The following is a 17,578-nucleotide window of genomic DNA, read 5'->3' as shown; positions in this document are numbered from 1 at the left end:
CTGATGGTGGCCTTGGGTCACAGTCTGTTTACATGACTTGAGTAGTTCCTCTCCTATAAAAATTAGCCGATGAGCCATGTTCTGAATGTGTTGCTGGAGTTTATTTTCTGCATTTATTCCTTGAGTAAATTTATTTTCTGATTATTCACTTCTGAAAGACTGGGATGATCACAGTTTTAGGGAGGCTGAATGCAAGTATTCTTGTGTATGCGTCAAGAGAGAACCAACATCATTTCCTATATGCCTTGTTTTTTCTTGAGTGTCTGCCATCACAGCTAACCACAACCAGATTTGTTTAACTTGTGACACTAGCAAAATTGCAGCCTGAAATGGTATGGCCTCAGGCTAATAGACTGACTGAGTCACCAAGATGTCATAACCTGTCAGAAAGAATTCACAGTTTGAAATCTTGCGTGTCTCACTTGCCTTTTAAAAAAAATAGCAACCTAGATCCATTTTATAGTAGCAACAGGATAAAGGAGGCTTGTCTTAGAACTGCATGTAGAAGGCCTTGTGCCTCAGAAAATGTCCAGACAGTGTGACTTTGAGGGGGTCAGTTCTCACCCTGGATCCAAGTCTTCAAACCTAGCTGTCCAGGCTTAAATGCCCAGTGGCAGTTTCTCAACTGCTAATTTTTGAATTGTGGACTTATAGAAAAATTGGGCTGGAAGGCACATCAGGAGGTTATCTACTCCAACATCCTACTCAAGGCAGGATCGAGGGTGGCCTTTGGTCCTATTTTATACCAGACTATCCTATTTTTAAATGCTTTGTTCTCTGTCTGTTTCTGACTGAGGAACAGACTGCAAATGTCCTGTTTTTCAGTTCTTTGGTAGAAATACGTGTCAATCGTTTGTCCTTGCAATTCTTCTGGCTGTGCCTGGAGGTAGGGTGGTGCAGGGGGAGCAGGGCTCTGAGCCAGCCAGGGAGCACGGGAGGGATGTGGAGAATCCCAGGGGCTGGTCACTCTGCACCTGCGCAAGGTGCTGTGGCAGCAGTGCACGTGCAGGAACAGTGAGAGCCAAGGCCGTGCTGCGTGTCTGAGCTCCCTAACCCTTGGCTGGGCATGTGTAGGTGGGCCCTGACCCCAGGGGCACCTGAACTGCCAGGCCCTGGCATTTGGTTTGCACAAACACCCTCCTGCACTGCCTTGGTATAAGATAACGGCTTTGAGAGCAGGAAGGTGAAGCACTGCATTTATATCTGCTGAAACACCGGTGGGACTGGTAGGAGGCTCTGGTCACCATCTTCGTACCCATAGAGCAACCCAGTGAGTCCCTGGGGTGTCCTGCTGCACAGGGAGGGGGAGCTTTGAGCAGAGGGGCCTCCAGGCTCCTGGGTGACTGGGCCAGCTCATTAAGCCATTATTTCTTCCCTGGGACAGGCAAACCTGTCTGTCTCCTGGGGTGGGAAGGTCCTACCAGGCAGATGGCTGCACTGCCACAGGCATCCAAAAACCAACCAACCCCACTCAGCCCAGCTCTGACCAGAATGTGGCCAGGGCAGATTCCTGGGTGCCCAGTGTCTGTGCTGAATGCTGATGGGGGGGGAGGGGAGGTCCTGGCACACTGTGCCCCTGGCTCCCAAGCGTGGAGCAGGTGCTCATTTTATTATAAAGGTGAGGGGGCTTTTTGAGCTCATTTAATTACAACTGGTCTTTTTGTGGCAGCCCCACCCCTTGCTGCAATTGGCTGTGGAGGCGGCAGCCCTGCCCCTCACTGCCGATTGGGCAAGGGGGGCAGTGGTCCTGCCCCCCCCACCTAGAAGATATCCTGTATTCTAGGGATGTGTTAGTGGCCACCCTAGCAGGATTGTTTCTGTCCAAACTACCCTGAGTAACCTTTGTCTATTTGTCAATTAAAAACTTCCAGTGATGGAGACTCCACAGTCTCTCTAGGGAACTTGTTGTAAAGCTTAACCCTCCTCTTAGTGAGAAAGTTCTTTCCTAATATCTAACTTAAATCTCCCTTGTTTCAATTTAATCCTATTGTCTTATTCTCTTCCCTGTGGGCGCAGAGAGCAGTTGATCACCATCCTATTTATAATGATCCTTTTCTTAAATTTGGCTGCCACAAGCCAACACTGTCCCATCTGCCACTGCTGCCCAAGGTACAAAGCTGCCCTGTTATGCCACTGCAGGGCTAAGCAATGCATGCTTTAATCAAGACTATAAAAGGAAACTACCTGGGCAGTTTAAGCTGAAAGCTGAAATTTGGCAAAAACAAGTTTTATGAAGACTGAAGCTAGAAATAGATATCACTGAATGAAGCGGATCAGCTGCGCTGCAATGTGTTGTGGCACAACTGATCAGCTTCACTGGACAAAACTCACATTGCCCTTGCTCTGCCCTTAATGATGTGGAACAAGAAGCAGTGTGATCTCCCTGCTTTACCCACTCAGCCAGACCCAGGGCTTACATGTGGCTGAATGGGGAAAGCAGCCCTTTTTGTCACCCAGACAGACCCAAAAATCCCACTTTCCTCACTCAGCCACACCCATGCCCCTGGTCTGGGAAAAGTCCTTTCCCACCCAATCCAGATCTGGCTGAGTGGGGAAAGGGCCACAGAGGTAATAGATATCCACCACAATAATGCAGCTGAGTCTGTTACCACCTTTTGTTATGCTACTGACTTTCTTTTCATGTGATGCAACAAAGGATATCAACATCTATTTGCTCAGCATGTGTGCCACCATAAAAGTTATGGTAGCACAAATGAGATGTCAGATGACATCTTTTTGCACCCTAAGATCATTAAAAAAAAATTTCTAAGAAAGTTTTTTTTTTTACTTTCTAATTTCAGTGAATCCATTGTATATTTTACTCCTAATTAGTAAAACATAAAAGATTTTTTCTTGTTAATTCATAAATTTAAACCTGATTGTATCTGTCTAGACTTTACTAGCATGACAGCAAGTTGGGTGCTGGAGTTGAAATAGAGATACTTGTATTTTATTCCCAGATCTGACATTGTTTTGCAGTGTGACCCTACATCATTTCACTTCTCTACTTCAATTTCCCTGTCCATGAGGTATGATGATAATATTATCATTCTTTGGCCCCTGGCAAGCATTACATTTATGGCATGATTAACACAGTAATCACACCGTAAGTTGCAACAAACAATTTATACTTCACTAAGATGGAAAACCAGCCACAAAGATGTTCCATACTTAATGGAATGTAACACCTCTTGCCCCTTGAAACGAGCTCTATGCAGCCTGCATGCTGCACAGCTTTGAATGTCCCAGTGCATTTGTTGCAACTGTCCAGGATGGCGGGCATCTGTGCCCTGGACCAAGGGCTGCCCCTTGCCTAGTCAGCTGTGTCCTGAACCATGCACATCTAGAGTCAAATCACATCATAAGCTGGAGCCCTTTGAAAAGACTATTTTTTACAGAGGTGGCTCTGATATTCAAGAGAAAGGAATCTCTCTCATGTTCTTTCATTACCTCTAGACCTCTGGGCAGGATCATGCTCTTGGTGCTTACAGAAAAAGGTCTTATCAGCAACTCTGGTTTTATTTTTTAAAAATAACTCAAAGCAGTACATTTTAGTATTTTTATAATATATGCTTCTTACTATGTGAGATTCATAGGACTGTAAATGACACATCAGCAAAGCTTGTACTGTGGCCAAATAAGGACTTTTTGACTCTTAATATGATTTTGTGATATGTGTTTTATTTTAACATACCTTACTGAAATGGTGGGTCATGTATATGTTAGCATATTTTAGTGGATGTTTTTAATCTCATTAAATCATCACAAAATAAAGATGTGTGCCTTCAAACAGGCATTAGGAAAAGAAATATCCTCATTCTGAAAATTGCCTCACAATATTGCACTTAACCAAATCCTCTTGCAGTGCTGCACACAGCAGGAGTGTGTAGGGCCCTGCTAGTGTTTTACTAGAGATAGATGAGTATGCTAGAATCCTCAATGCAAGGAAATGCTTATTGAGTAACATGACTTGAATCTACTTTTTATTCCAGTGCTGATATTCATGTATGTAATAGGAAAGGGAATGTTCTGTGCTCCCCCCAACTGACTTCCCACCCCCAACTCCTCCTGCCCTTGCAAAGAGCCCCTGTCTCTTTGAGGTTTTGGACAAGTTACTGTGATTCACAAATCACTCCGGCTTTTTGCTTGTTTGTTCATATGCTTGTGTTTTGCCCCATCCAATGGGGTAAGAAAACACTTTTTACAGTAAAATATTTAATTTATGATATCCCATTAGTGTTTTATGCTCCCCACTCACACAAGTACTTAGAACACACATGAAGGACTGATTGAACACTTCATATTTTACCACTTGAGCAAGCATGTGAATAACACCATTTTCTAATCTGGGACGAAGCAGATACTTTTCCATTGTCAAAATATGCCAGCAATGGCTAGCTAATCTGACCTAAAAGGGACCTTGGAGGATCTTAGGGTCACTGCAGTCAGAGGCAAGTGTCACTATATCCAGACTTCTGGGCAGCTGTCAACACCATGCTTTATCGCACAAAAAGGTGTAAAGACTGTGTTCATTGTTTTCAATAAAGTGCCTGGGGCTGTTGTCAGAAATCTCAGATTGCTTCAGCATGCATGTTAGTAAAATCAAGGCAGTGATTGGAAGCTCTCTGAAATTGGCTGTGATGCTTTTAAAGTTCCTCGTGGTGCAAAACAGAAGCCTTACATTATTGTTTTATATTGATAAGAACTTACAACAGGACATTTTGATCTGAGTAGAGCAGAGTAAATGTATGGAAATTTTTTACATAAAGCATGTGTACATTCAAAGTTTTTGTTTGGTAGATTTTATTTATTTATTTTTTGCATTGATATTAAAAAATATTAGTTTTTAGGGAGCTGGATATTTCAATTGTTCCTAGAACTGGAAGGAGTCTATACCGGGTATTGTAGCCAGCATGGTGCAGTGCTATGGACAGGCTACTTTATGATGCAAAGAGGCAGAGCTAATTAGTGACACGAACATGAGATAGCCTCTCAGCAAAAGCAACACATTGGCACTATTCTGAGACAAATGTTTAAAATTCAGGGCAAAGTCCTGGACATTTTGGGGTGCCATCAGAGACAGAGCTGTGACATTCAAGACTCTCCTAAAGATCCAGGATGCTTACTCAATATAATTAGTACTACTACTACTGACAGAGCCTTCCCTGTATTATGCAATTGTTCATAATGGATCAAATCCCATTTTCCTTCTTGCAGGCATATTTTGTACATGGCATAAAGTTTTCAAAGCACAGGTAATGATGTGGGAGGAGATGATCATGCTAGGATAGTCTTTAGACTCCGGAAAACTAGTCACACCTGTTAAATATAATCAAATGATCAAAATACTGAACAGCGATCACGGAAAACACATCATGCAATTAACAGCCTTTTAACAACCAATGCACGAAGTATTCCTCTGTATAATCTGAAAAACAGGATGGCACCCGTAGAGTGGAATGTAATCGAGTTATGAGCCATATGATTGCAGTACTTGGAGAATTTCAGTCAGTCCTTACATGAGTTATTTTCGAAGTGGGCAAAAAAGTAAGTTCAGAAATTTGAAGTTCTATAATAAGATCTTGGCAAAGATGGACTCCTTGGTTAAAATAATCATCAGAAGTTTGGATGCCCCTGCATCCCCATTAAGTGTGGTGCTACTGAAAATATTATGTTTATTGTTTCATTTTTTAAGATATATTTGATTGTCACAATTGCCTGCTAAATACCAGTTCTCTTGTCCGTGGAGGTTTCTGGAAGGACTTGGAAACCAGATGTGAAGTCAACAACTGTTAATGGGGAATATTTAAGTACATGAAACTGTCTAAATGCCAGGCTATCTCCTTTTGGAATATACCCATAGTTAATTTACAATACATATCTTCTCTATTTAATCATCCATAGATAAGAATAGTCTAGCAACTGGGGACAACTGATAATCAATAAACACACAGGCTTTTCATCATCAAGACTTTATGGGGTCAGAACATTTTTTAATTAACGTTTTCAGTTTTCCTTCTTGAAATGTCATATCCATTAGAAAAATCCTAGGCTTGATTTCATTTCTAAAGTATCTCATGTACAGCAAGACCAGTGCTGCAAAGTAAGGCATGCATCCATTGCAGAGTCCTGACTGAGGTCAAGCTGTGCTGAAGTTGGTGGGGGGTGAGTGTAACTCGGCACATCCCAGAAACAGCCCATTTACCATGTTTTAGGATTGGTAGAGTAAACCAGATTGAGGTTGCAATATGAAAATGGCTAAATCCCCTCAAATCCCATTGACCATCAAAAGAAGCTAAAGTCTATGTCAAAAGTTCCGACCCTGAGTACTCTCACATCCTGTGTCTTATTCTGAAAACACACTCTCATGCCAGGTTTCCCCTCATTATAATATCAGAGTTCCTGCCTGAAATTAAGTAGCAGAATTAAGCCTGTCTCTCTCCCTCTTTCTTTCTTGCTGTTAGCTTGAATAGACCAAACGCACAGGAAACCATGTTTAATATTGTTAGGTTAATCATACAAACTTTAATTCTTCACCACAAAAATTTACACAGATTAAAACTACCAGCAGTTGATCTTACAAGATCACCCTGATTATATACTTAAAGCCAATAATCTTCCTGTGGTGAATATATGCATTACTAATACAGAGGATAATTGTTAGGCTGATTTATGGGAAGGAAGAAGCATTTTGCTTCCTCAGTTCTGTTGCAAACTAGCTCTACACCCATACTAGTAGAACTACATTTACACTGAAGTGAAAGAGAGAGGAGAAACCTATCCCTGTAGCCTGAAACTGATGTCCAAAATGTAAAGGGAGAATAGCATTACTGTCATTGATGCTGTACAGTGTCTCAAAGTATTAATGACCATGGGGGGAAAAACAGAAAGTGAATCCACACATTGAATTATAAGCATTAGCTTCTTAAAGAAGTAGCTCTTTTAGGAAAGAAAAATAAGATAGCTCTGCTGTCTTAGGGTGTGTGTAAACGAAACAGGGGGCCCTAAATTAAAGCAGTGGGTTTTTAAAAACACCGCCTCAATTTAGGGCCCTTTAAACTCCCATGTCGTGCATACACCCAAACTTACCTGCCTCTCCGGCGGTGGAGAGGATGAGCTGCTAGCAGGCAGAGCAGTCCCTGGGCTGCAGGGGATCTGGTGCTTCCCTCCGCAGAAGCGGTGGCCTCCCCACAGGTGGCACCCACACCCAGCTCAGGCAGTCCCAAGGGGCACCGTAGCTGGGGAGGGAAGCACCCATGCAGCTCAGGCAGGCCAAGGGAAAAAAAAAAGCTCAGGCTCACTACTTTTCTTGGGTGGAGCCTGCCTTCCCGCACTGCTGCCAGGCACCTATATCACGAGTTTTGCATGTCAGCAGCTAGGGGTGCAGGGCCCCAGAACCCACCTGCACCTGTCTCCGTAACAGCTGGCAGGCTTCATGGCCACGACAGGGCCCAGCAGTCCTGCAGTTTTCACCCCCTCTGCCCCAAGACAGACACAGTCCCACAAGCACTCGTGACACAAGTTTTGCCTGTCAGCAGCCACAGGTGCAGGGCCCCAGAACCCAGAAGCCCCTACACCTATCTCCTTGAGAGCTGGCAGGCTTCATGGCCTCAGCAGGACCTAGCAGGCCTGCAGCTTTCACCCTGCTGCGCCTTAACACACACAGTATCATCCATGTCACGAGTTTTGCTTGTCCGCAGCTTGAGGTGCAGTTTCCCCCAAACCCCTCTGTACCTATCTCCTTGAAACTTGGCAGGCTTTGTGGCCTCAGCATGGGCTAGCATGCCTGCAGGTTTTATTCAAATTAGGCCAGAAATGACAAAGTTATAGGCTGTTTCAACCTTCCCCATTATATTCTATGGGCGAAACATCGAAACAGGGTCGAAATGGCGAAACTGTTTTGATGGAACGGAACAGAACAGCTGTTTTGAATCTAAACAAAATTCGAAACAGAACGCCGTTCCATCGAAATGCTGGTCAAAACAGAACGCTGCTGTTTCGCACAGCCCTAGCAGGTAGCAATTTACAACTTTTTTTTACAGGAGGTTGAATCTGTGTGGCCTTTAAATTCAGGTTACATGAAATGCTGCTTGAACCTGCTACTAAATAGTATATAGACCATTACTATTTGATTGAAGCTCATAATGATGATGATGATGATTCTAATAGTAAAATACCACATTTTATTTTTTAAGAAAAATGTTTAAATATGGTAAAATGTTCTCTCACAAGGTCATAATTTATTAAGTGGGAATCTTTCATGCTAACTACATTTTTGAATTCCTATGAAAATTCTTTAAAAACTCTAAAAGGTTTTCTTTTTCCCTGTTCCTATGAAAACTCACAACATGAAAATGAGCATTTTTTGCATTACATTACAGGAAACAATTACTGTTTGTTTGCTTCATGTGACTTTTATCTTGTCTTGCCCATAATCTTTGGAATTTGAGGAAGAAGTTGGATTTACATTTTATGAGTGCTTCTGTCAGTCCTTGTGCTTAATACCAGCCATTTGTAATGAGATGGCAAATGCTTTCCATCTCCCTCCCCTCCCCTCCCCCCCCCCATCTTGTTATTGGCTTTTTTTTTTTTTAATGAGAAAATGTAGTAAGGCTTTTGGCCTTTCTCTTTTGTGGTATTTTCTGGCATCCTGTGTTATACAAAAAATGCATACATGAAATAATAACTTGCGTAGCTTTGCAGGTGGAGGTATGTGTGCTCCTTTAGATCAGGAAGCAGTGGCCTGTGGACCAGATCCAGCCTGCAGAGGGTTTAGATTAGGCCCCCAGAGCTGACTTCAGCAGCATTCCATGGCAGGGAGGATTCGCTTGCTCTATGCCACAGTCAGGTATGGGGGCTTTGTCATCTGCCCATGATGTGCTACACAGGGTTTGAATTACACTTTGACTCTTATGAGGGAGTCTGCAAAAAAAATTAAACCAGTTCATTGGAAGGAGCAATCTGATCAGAGACCGCCGCCCCCCCACCCCCCCCCCCCCGGTTATGATTTTCAAATCTTACAGGGAAGCTTTCGCCTTTTATCGGGGGCTCAGCCCTGCCCACTCCCCACCCTGAGCTCTCCTGTAATTCTCACTGTCATTGGTAGGTGTTGTAGGGCTTTGACACCTTTTTGGCCAGTGCCTTGTCCCCTAGCGATGTCAGGGTGAGATCCTGATTTCAGCACCACCTATGTGATCTGATTGTTGCTCCTGCTTACCTGTCACAGCGTTAATGTTACTCTTAGGAGGCACACACTCACCGTGGTGCTACAGCTGGGCACTGGAGGCTTCAGCAAAAGGGGACTCTATCCACACCAGGACACAGATGAGGACTGGGGGCTTCAACAGAGGAGGGGCTCTGGCCACTCCTCAGCTGGGGCCAGGGAGAAAATGCAGTAACTTGGTGCATTAATGAACATGTAGATGCATCCACTGTGGGCCAAATCCTATTAGCCATTTTAATGGCATTTAGGCACGTAAGTTTGATCCCATTCTACCCTTCCCAAGTCCTTGAAAAAATGTTACTCTTGTAGCAAACTTCCATCTTAGCCTTAAACCAAGTCACAAAAAGCAGCAAGGAGAAAGAGAACCCATCCACATTTGTATTAATATTTTTTCCAGGCTTTGAACAGAGTGGAACAAGGACATGTCCATAGGATTTAGACACCTAAATGGACAGGATAAGAGTTGATCCACTATGTCTCTAAACAGGAAGTGAGAAGACAAGGACAAATAAGCTAACAGAAGGCCTGAAGATGATTTTGAAAATGATTAAATTAAATTCAGTTTCACCCATTATGTTTTTTAATGTTTACTTTAGTAAAAGCAATTAAGTGCAACTTGAGTGTCTCTGTTTTGCAGAATAATTCACAGTATTCACAAAATTGGGTGAATGGTATTTAAAATGCAGTCACGAAGTGAGAAGTGGATTGGGTAACCAACAGTAAATGAATTCTCTCTTGCAGAAGGGATACAAGTTTTCACATGCTTAAATGACACGCTATTTTTTTTTTTAAATATTTTGTTCCACCAGTAGCACAGTGCTGAGAGCATTGTTAAAAGGGAAATTTTGTGCTCAGGATCTTTTCAGAACAGCCCAAGGCAGTTTTGGGCTCCATCAATAAGGTTGCACTAAATTTTGCTAAATGTTGATGTCTCTTTAAAAAATAAACTGGGAAGCTATAGAAAAAAAAATCAGACCAAGCTAATTACAGCAATAAATGGACTTCTGAATCAGCTTATAAGGAAAGGGTTATGGGACTTGAATTCATGTACCTAAAACAAATAACATTTAAGTAGGCATGACATAAATAGGGACCTACCAAAATCAGGATTTCACAGATTTTGTGGAAATTGCGAAATCTGACATCGCCCATGAAATCAGGCAATGCCTGTGAAATCTGAGGAGGAAAAAACATAAACTGCTGGCTCCTCAGAAGGAGCCAGAAATCCTCATGGCATTGTAGCCTGGCCATGTGGCCTGCTGTGTGGGGGAAGGGGCGACAGGGGCTGCTAGCACAAAGGGGAGACCAAGATGGCTGCTGCCTCTCACTGCCAATTGGCTAACAGGGCTGCCTGTCATGAGGCCTCACCCCTCTACACCAATTGGTGGCCAGGGGAGGTGCTGCATGATGGACCACCCTCACAACCAATCAGCAGTGAGGGGCAGGGCTGCATGACAGACAGCACTTGCAGCCAATCAGCAATGAGGAGTGGGACCACGGGGGCCCCTCAGCCATTCAGAGACATGGGGGCCTCCATGATCAGCCTGTGAAAATGGTGGCCAACCCTGCAATTTCCCTGCAAAATTGGCTGGCTGCCACCTCAAGTTGGATAGACCCCTATTCATAAATGTTTTAACATAGAAATGCAAGAGAACAAAAGAGAATAAAAACACTATATGCATGTTACACTTGTACCAAAGCAAGGATCACTTTTTGACAATAAGAAGCAAAAGTAATAGGAAAGTATGTTTAACACCTGGACAGAAAAGCAGTTCATGCGATGTAAAAATGTTCTATAAGTATAGCACACTTGAAGCAAAGAAGAGTTAGGTATATTGCAGAGTCTCTCATCTAGACACAAGCTTTTGAACTGCTGACCTGAGGTCCCTTTCCTTATCACAACTCTGTGTTGCTATCTATGGTTAAGAAGTTGTCTTTAAAAGGCCTCTTCTTTATAGGAGCATTGATAAATGGATGTAATGTAGATATGAATGAGTAATAGTAAACTGGAGAGTTTCCCACAAATTAAGTGAACTATGGGGGGGCAAGGTCCAAACGAAATGGCAAAACTCTGAAGTACTGTAAATGGTATAGGAGACTTGGGCCACAGTTTTGAAACCTAGGTGCATTATGTTCTCAAGCCCATAGTTAGAGCCCCTTAAATAAAATTGCTCAACATTGACAAATTCCACTGAAGTTAATGGGAACTTCAGACACTCACTCAGCACTTTCAAAAATCAGGCTACTCTGGTTAAACCATTAGATATGAAACCAAACTTTTCTGTGGCTGAGTTTGGAAATAATGGATCTTGAAGTGCAAGCTTTGCAAGCTAGAAAAGCCCATCCTTCCCTTACAAATATGTTGTCAGCTTCCTAGTTATAACCAGTGATTAGAGTGAGTCTAAACAATGCTGGCAGCATGACATGGTCTTTTAAAACCATGGAACAAGGAAGCAGGCTGAAAATGATTGCCAGATTCATGTAAGCTTCTTATATGTAAATTGTATTGCCTAACTAATCATTGCAAAACCATTCTGAGGTAAGAAAGTATTGTTATTGCCATTTTATAAATTGAGAAACAGGCTAAAAGGCTACACAAACTCCCGTAAGGCAGGTGGTGGATCATCTGCAGAACTGGGAATAAACGAATTCACGAATTCCAATGCCACACTCAATTCACTGTGCTGCCTCTAGAAGACTGGGGAGTTTACAGGTTCAGCCTGATCTATATGTGGATGAGCTTTGGTTTATATCAGCAGAGAGAAATGTTAAATGCAAATAGGGGCATGATTATGGCCTTTGGTGTTCAGGCTGCAGAGGTTGCTTTACATTTTGCTGTGTTCCTCTCCTGGGAGGTCCTTCAGATCTGTTGCTGTGGCTTAGGGCTATACAAACTACCTGAGTTTTTCTTTGAAAAATAGCTGTAACAGTTTTTCTAGCAGACAGAATCTGTCAGCTTTCAAGAATGCCCACTTCTTTCAGGCAGTGAAGTGATTTTTGGATTATCGGTGGGTACGTCTGCACGAGATGCTTTACTGCACAGTAGAGCTAATAACTGCACATTAAGCATCCATAGCTACATGTGCAGATGCTTACTGTGCAGTAATTAGCTCTAATCACAAATACATTTGCAAATACAAGTAGCAAATTTACTTGTGATTAGTAACTGTGCATTAGGGCACATGTAGACCTCTGACCAGGAGCAAATGTGCTCTCAGGCAGCAGGGAGTAGGAGATTGTTCCCTGCCCCCAGAAGCTGTCTGCTGCTGGGGCAGGCTCTGCCACTGGAGCCCAGGTGGGGACAATGTCCCCCATGGGGACAATGTCCCACATGATCATGGGACCAGAGCTGAAAGATCCTTATCTTCCAGCCTGATTCCCATGGTTTTGTGGCCCAGGCTGTGGGATCCCTGTTTCCCAGCCTGAGCCCTGTGGTCATGGGGCCCACACTGGGAAATCCTTATTTCCCAACCTAGAGCTCCACCTGGCTGCTGCAGGGGCCAGCTGCAGGGCCGCACAGAGCAAAAGCAGTCTGGTGCTAGGAGCAGCAAGTCTGCTCCCATGTCCCTGCACATGTAGACACATGCCCAGGAGCATTTACTCTTGAGTAGTGTACTTAAGAGTAAACTGCTCCCAGCTCTTTTGCATATGTACATGCACCCAGTAAGTGTTTTAAGGATGTACAGTAAAATCCCTGTTTTCTGGCATTCTACTAACTGGAATACTCTATTAACTGGCACCGCACTGTGGCTGCCATGCTGCTGACATTCACCACTCCACGTCGCCACTGCTGCATGAAACCACCCTGAGCTGCCGCAGCACCACCACCATCCACCACCCTGCACTGCTGCCATGTGCAAGCCACATGCAATCCCCCCTGCGCTGCCACCACCACCATCTACCACCCTGATTAAAAGTAAAAGAATAGTGAACTGCCAATTCAATTGTCCTTATTTATGTCCTTGTTTACTTTTTGCCTATCTCTTACCTTGGGCAGTACAGCTTCCAAGTATTGCAAGGGAAATTATGTCTTTGAGTAAAAACTACTGTTTTCACTAGAATTTTCAAAATACAAATATTTCTGTTGGTCTTGATTTCCAGCAAAGCTTGTGTTTAAAAAGGGGAAGACCAATATCAACATGCCATTGTCCTTTGAACCTGTGATTCCAGTTCTTAGGATTTACTGAAGACAAGACTGCAGCCAAGTAGTGTCAGGGAAAGGTTAAAGAGTTTCTGCCAGCTTCCAGTCTTGAGCTGCCTGTGTAGCTGACCAAAACTGCATCCCCAGTGCCGGGAGAAACATGGGAACTACTATTACAGTGCTGCCCCCCCTCTTCCCCCCCCCCCTCCCTTTCTGGGAACAATTCACCTAAAAGAGACAGGAAGTTTTCCTAGATTTCAAGGCCAGTGGAGACCCATTATGCTTTGTTGTGAGCTGTGTTCTGCTGGAGGTCATAGGATAGAGTTATGTCTCCACACTTCCCTCAACACATTTGTCATTAGGACAGAAGACAGATAAATTTTTCTGCTCTAAGAAAAATGGCAGATGCAATTTAGCCTTCTGGACTCCTGGTTCTAGGGTTAAATTACTAATGAGTCTACTAGAATCAGAAGTCAGTTTCTGAATTTTTTGTAGGTTCCCTATTACACTTATTAAATGGTACTGCTTCAAAAATCCATGGTTCTGTAAAAGGACAATGTGTGTTATCTCATATTTCTGGCCTTCAAATTGTTGGCCTACTCTATAACATCACAAGAGTACTTGCTGTTCAGAGCAGCTGAGTAGGGATATAAATCTGCAGTTTACCTTGGCCTAAGTCAGTGTTCAGTTTGCTTTATGACTTGCTCATGCTAATCAGGTGTCCTACTTTCCTTTCCATCCCCCTCTTCCAGCTATAAATCAGGGGTGGTGGTGGGGGGTGATTTCTAATTGCCTCTCTCATTGTGATTAATACTGGTATGTTGCTATTTCATGGATTTCTGTTTTGAGCCTTTTAGAAAGAAAACTGAATCTATATGAATATGATTATAAGGCCACTTAAGCAGGACCCTCTATTCATGGCTAGGGGAACATGTGTTTCTTAATTCTGTTTCCTGTTATCACAGTAGTGTCAGCATAAATAAAACAATGATCTTTGAAAGAGAAGAGATGCTCTTTATTACACATTTGAGATTTTTTTTCTTCTTCTTCAAGGGACACTGTTATTCTATACAGAGCATGCTTATGCTTTATAGATTTATGCCTGCCACGGTAAATTAGAGTACAAATTAAGTGTTCACTCCTAAAGAGCTGTATCTCTCTCTCTCTTAACTGTTTCTGGTAGAATTAGAAGAATATGATATCTTTCAACTTACATCCCTTTCCCCAGTGAGGAACTTCTCCAGTGAGCCACATTAAATCTCACCATCTGAAGAAGTTGTTTTCCAAAAGAAAATAGTTTCATTGATCCTATTAACTAGCTGTTTTCCATAGAATAAACAACAGTGAGTAGAGATGACTATAGAAAGTGAAGACTGTTTTAAGAAAGCAATCTGGCACTGATCCAGGAATAAGATTTGTGTGGGTGGCCCTATATGTCTTTTTTTTATATGGGCCCCAAAAGGGCCTGTTCCTTTGGATCCATTTGCAGGGCTGAAGCCCATAATGTACACGTTTAACAGAGCTTTGGTAGAAAGATTCAAAATATTCTAAGAATTCTAGCTAAGGTTTAGTGTGGTCTTGCTTCTTTTTAAATTGTATCGCTCCCTGTTGTGACTTCCTTACATTACTAACCACTCTAGTGTTTTATTTATAAAACTGAATTGAATTAATATTTATTATTCCTTTTCTGTCCCCTTCCCTGACATCTCTTCTACTCACCCAGCATGAAAGTATAACTTGGTTGCAGTGATACAGATCTTTCAGGGCCAAAATGGGGGGGTCTCATGATACTGATGCTCCCTGACCAAAAGTGGCAGTGTCTGCTTACTGGTTAATGGAAACGTTAACTCCAGGTAATTCTCTCACGAGCTCAAGGAAATAAAGAAGGACAGCTGCGCCCAGTTTCTGGAAGCCAATGTGAAAAGGCCAGTCTGCTAGAAAGGACTGCTGGATCAGGGAAGAGACAGCTCTCCGCTCCTTTCCCTCTTAGCCCTCCCTTGTTTTTGACTATGGAAAAACAATACAGCAGTTCTTCTGTTGCAAAGAATTCAGAAAAACCACAGCAAGTCAGAATGGTGTTGATACTATGGATTTCTATTTGAAATCTCTGGGTTTGTCTTGTGAATCCTGTATTTGCCTACCCAATACTGCTAATATTGTGTGATACCCTTAAAAGGATTGTGCTCACCCTGATTGAAAACCACTGTTCTAAGTGGTCTCCTTTTGTTTGTTAGTATCCAAACATTGAAATGTATACAAGGTAGCCAGACATAGCATTGATTCATGCCCAGCAGGATAATTTGTGTCACTAACCAACATCAAATAAATGTCTAAGGCCTCGTCTTGAGAGAGATTCTAGAGCAGCAGCAGTGTTGGAGTGATGTAGCTGTGATGGTCCAGGAATTATGAGAGAAGCAAAGATTTTTGTGGGTTATATTTTTTTATTGGGCCTGTGAGTGATATCTTTATTTATTATCCCAGCATGGCTGAGAAAAAAGACAAACTTTTGAATGCAAGGCATTCTTCATCAGATCTGAGTTCAGAGTTAAATCACCTCTGTAGAGCAGAGTATGGCTTTTTCCACCATCTACCAGCTGGCAGAAGATGCCTGTAGGCTGATATTTTTTCATGTTTGCTGGCTATTACAGTCTCTTCTCAGGATACTATGGTGCACAGCTGTTAGGCAGAGCTGCACATATACATACTTTTTGGCACCTGCCTTCTGCTGCCAAAATTTCTGATGGCAGAGGCAGCTGATCATGGGCAGAGCCTTATGTTACAACTGAACACACAGTTGGAGATCCTTTTTGAATGTTCAAGCTTTGACATGCTCCTCCCAGTGATTAGCATTACTACAGCTCAACCTCTTCGACAACCACAGCAGGCAGATGCCAATAGGTCACAAATACAGTTTCACTAAAGAGAATTTTTCAGTTCAAATGACCATTCAAATATATCCTCACTTGTCACTTAACTCTAAAAACTGAGTAAACTGACGCAGTTATAAGCTCAGGACAGAGTTGACGACAGAACCAATGTCAGGATAATGAGAAAAAACAGTTTACTATTATAGGAGCCATTTTACTTCTCTCACCAAATAAACCAAACACCCTAATTAAGAGTAAACTGAATTTAAAAAATTGATTTGAAATAGACACCAAATGTTCTGTGGCTTGTCTTTCTCCTGTCTGAGTAGCTTGACCTCTCACTTGCATGCAAAGAAGCATGTCCACAAGCTATCTGTTTCCTGGACCTTTGGTACATTAAACTTATCCGACACACAGCACATCAGCATTATGGACTGTATATATTATGCATTGTGCTGTGTATGTATCACATTTTACAAAAGACTTTGTGTCCCTGAGGGTTTCTCCAGTAATTTCCATGATTTCATCCTAGATGGCTTTTATGTGAAAGACGTCAGTTAACTTTCGCCATGAAGAAGAGAGAATACCAGTAACGAGACAGTGATTAAAAGGCAGAATTCATTCTAATGAATGCATTTCTAATGGTTGCAGTGGCGGAGTGGAGGTGCTGTTTGTGAAAAGTTCCAGGTGCTGAGTGATTTATCCACAGTGGTTTTGGTGACTCTAATTAAGCATCAAATCACTAGGAGTTCGGGACTCTTCCAGTTTATCACAGTGGCTTTCGTCAGGCAGCCCCAGGGGTTTGAAAGCAACTGTCTGTGTGATGCTTGTTCTGTCACACAGAATCTATCTTAAGGCTCAGTAGGCACTGAAAATAGGTTATGTACAATTAAATGGGTTGTATTTTTATCTCTCGTGATGCCTTATCCTCGGCTTCTCTTTTTTTTATTTTGTAGAACTAGACCTAGAAGGGATCTTGTTGCTGCTAAGGTTAGGATTTGTGGTTGGGGTTTTTATTTGTAAGAGCAGTCGAGCTCTGAACTTAGATGTAGATACCAGCAAATACTAAGTGCCAGTGAGATCCAATGAACAGCTGTTGCCTTGAGAACTGTGCCATTACTTCCTCCATGGGCATGCCACTCACTGCTGCTTTGTTCTGGGTGTGACCCACAAATCTCCCCACCTTGCCTCTCAGGATAATGCCAGCTGGGCAGTACTTACTATCTCTTGGGCCTTATCTAGACTAGGAAAAAGATGGGTATTTTCAATGCCAGTAGCTTATCTGAAACCCTCACATAACACCAATGTGGACTGAAAACCCCACATTACACCAATTAGGTGTGTTTT

The 17,578-nt window shown here is 42.6% G+C and overlaps 1 protein-coding gene across 5 annotated transcripts in view; it reads left to right on the top strand.

The window, feature by feature from the left end:
* The window catches only part of LNX1 (ligand of numb-protein X 1), a 112,217-nt gene that overhangs the window by 45,282 nt on the left and 49,357 nt on the right, over positions 1-17,578 (top strand). The window lies entirely within an intron of this gene.

Source organism: Alligator mississippiensis, chromosome 2, assembly GCF_030867095.1.
Source record: "Alligator mississippiensis isolate rAllMis1 chromosome 2, rAllMis1, whole genome shotgun sequence".
NCBI classification, from domain to species: Eukaryota; Metazoa; Chordata; order Crocodylia; family Alligatoridae; genus Alligator; species Alligator mississippiensis.
Note: the sequence above shows the minus strand (reverse complement) of the source record. Positions and strands in the feature narration are given on the sequence as shown.